Here is a 2,965-nt window from a genome sequence, read left to right on the forward strand (position 1 = left end):
AATGAGATTTATTATTTTAGGAAATATGTCACTAACTCATGGGATGATGACACATTTTTTGGAAACCAACATTTGAGATATTTAGCATTTCTCTTCCACCGAACTAGATAATCCGTTCAAGCTCTGTTCATTTATTTTTCAGCCGAGCTCAAGCTTGATCACAAGCTACCCAATTAATTTAATTATTTCATATATAAAGTAAATATTGTGATTGTTCAATGTTTTTTTTTTCTTCAAATTAATACAAATTATTAGTTATTTAATTATAGTTAAGATTTATTGTTTTGGTAATTAGCGAAATTAAGTCAAATATTAAAATAATATAGTCTATATATACTTATATATATATATATATATATATATATCCTATATCACTTGACGTGTAAAAGCTGGGGGAGAAGGATTGACCCATGCTTTAAAAGACTGCATTAGGCGTGGTAAAATGAAGTTGGCTACTGCTGGGGACTTAAAATAAAAGAGGTACTTACATATGGATCAATCTCAATTTATGTCATTTAAATGTGACACACACAAATTAAATATTATAATCTCAATTTTATGTTTGTCTTAGTATATTGTTTGGGTAATTGAAATTAAGTCAAATATTCAAAGAATCTAATCTCAATTTATATGTTCCACACACACATTAAATAATCATCTCAGAATTTATATGTTTTGTGTATAGTACATATTGTTTGAGCCAATTAGAGAAATTAAGTCAAATATTAAATAATCTAATCTCAATTTATATGTTCACACACACACAAAATAATCTAATCTCAATTTATATGTTTATCTTATAGTATATTGTTTGGGTGATTAAAGAAATTAAGTCAAATATTAAAGAATCTAATCTCAATTTATATGTTCACACACACACACACACATACACACGTATATAAACTCACTTATATATACACAAAGACACTTATATCTATGTCCATACTCACAATTACAATAATTCAACTGATATATATTACATTATAAAGAACTTTTTTTTTAGATAAAAAAATAGTTAACATGTTCTCATTACAAAGTTAAAAATAATAAAAACAAAGTTATACGAACTTGTACGAGTTAAACCAAACTTCTACAAACCGACCTAAATGTATACGGGCCTGAATTTTTTGTTCAAGCTCTGTTCATTTAATAAACTAACCGATCCCGAGGCGAGCCCGAGCATGTTCACGAATAGCTCTGCTCGCTGATATCTCTTTTTGTATGTATGTCCTGAAAGGCAAAAATAGCCCTTGGATCATTTTTTATTTAGTTGATTACTATATGATTTGTCATATAACTTGATAATATAACAGTCAGGGATGGAGAAAGGGGGGATTGGCAGGGGCCACCCCCGCCCCCCCAAATGACAATTTTGTTTTGTTTTTTTTTTTTTTCATTCTCAAGGTGACAAAATTTTTATGGTTAATTTTTTTTTTGTTTTTTTGCTAATGGACCCCTGCGCATTAAATTTTTTCAGCCATTGGCCCCTACCTATTCTCAAAGTTGGCTCCGTCCCTGATAACGGTAAACATCAATTATTAGATCAAAATATTAAAAATTAAAAAAATATATATATTAATTTTTACTGTTACATTATTATATTCACATACGACTTTGAAAAAGGCCCTAGGCCCCTAGCTAAAATAGTAGTCGTCCCCTAGTAGGATGAGAAGGATATTGCGACAAGAGTGTTAATTGTAGGCGTTGAAGGCGAGGCCGGCGAGGCCCCATAATTGTGAGAGGAGATGTTTGGACTTAGCGATAACAGTTGATTTTAGTTTCAAACTTTGCGGCCCAACCAGCTAATAATTAACATAAATAAATAAATAAATAAATAAGTAAATTCTAAAGTCCGAAAAGAACAAAAAACAAAAGGTCTGGCAATTAATTAAGAATGGCCTTGACCCAATTAAGTTAAGTTAAATGCTTTTCAGGTCCTGTTTTCACAACCTTCCCCAATATGCTACGCAACCAATGGTCCAATGCTATGAAATTATGCCTCATTTTATGGGTTGCCCTTTCGACATGGATTCGGATTTCCTGAAATTCTTAAAAAAATTTAAGTTTCTAAAATTTTAAATTTAAGCTATTCATTTTTATTCAAGAGTCATTATCTTGTCACATGTCCCACTACTAATAAAATAATAAAATAATAATGATTATTAAGATCATTAAAAATTTATTATTATTTTATTAATAGTGAAGCACGTGGCAGGATAATGACTCTTAGATGAAAATGAATATCCTTCAAAAAAAAAAAATGAATAACCTGGATCTAAAATTTTAGAAACTAGAATTTTCCTAAAAATTTCGGGAGATTCGGATCCATGCAACACTCATCATAGTCGAGATGGATAATAGGCACTTAGTGCATTTAAATACCAACATAAATGGACGGGATTGAAATTTCCTTCAGATTTTTTAAAATGTGAGATTCTCAAATTTTAAAATTTTAGCTCGCCATTATATCTAACTGTCCAAATAAATGTAGAGATTTATGTGTTACCGAAAAAAGTAATTTTAGTTTTCAACATTACCTAATCATTTTGGACCTGATCACTTGGCTTATTAAGTCTCTCACCCTTCTATGTGTATCTTCTTCATTTTAGTTAATAAAACTTTATCTTCCCCATTAAAAAAAAAAAACAAAAAAATCTCTCTTTTGGTAGTGGGAATCATTACACTTTTTGCCAATTTTGCGCAATGGTTGTTGTTTGCCATTTGAGGTGACATCTTTACACATAGTCGAGATGGATAATAGGCACTTAGTGCATCCAACTTTCTTCTTGGATCAACCATCCTCCACCAACATGTTTACTTAATATACTTCATCCCTTCCCCTTTAATCTCAAGAGTCCAATACATTTATACTTTCTAAATCCCGCACAAAGAAAAACAGACGAGGGAAAACGACCCCTAGGCTATGAAAGAAGCTTGGACACTCAACCACTACAAAGATCTAGAA

This window comes from Corylus avellana, chromosome ca2 (genome assembly GCF_901000735.1).
Source record: "Corylus avellana chromosome ca2, CavTom2PMs-1.0".
NCBI lineage: Eukaryota > Viridiplantae > Streptophyta > Magnoliopsida > Fagales > Betulaceae > Corylus > Corylus avellana.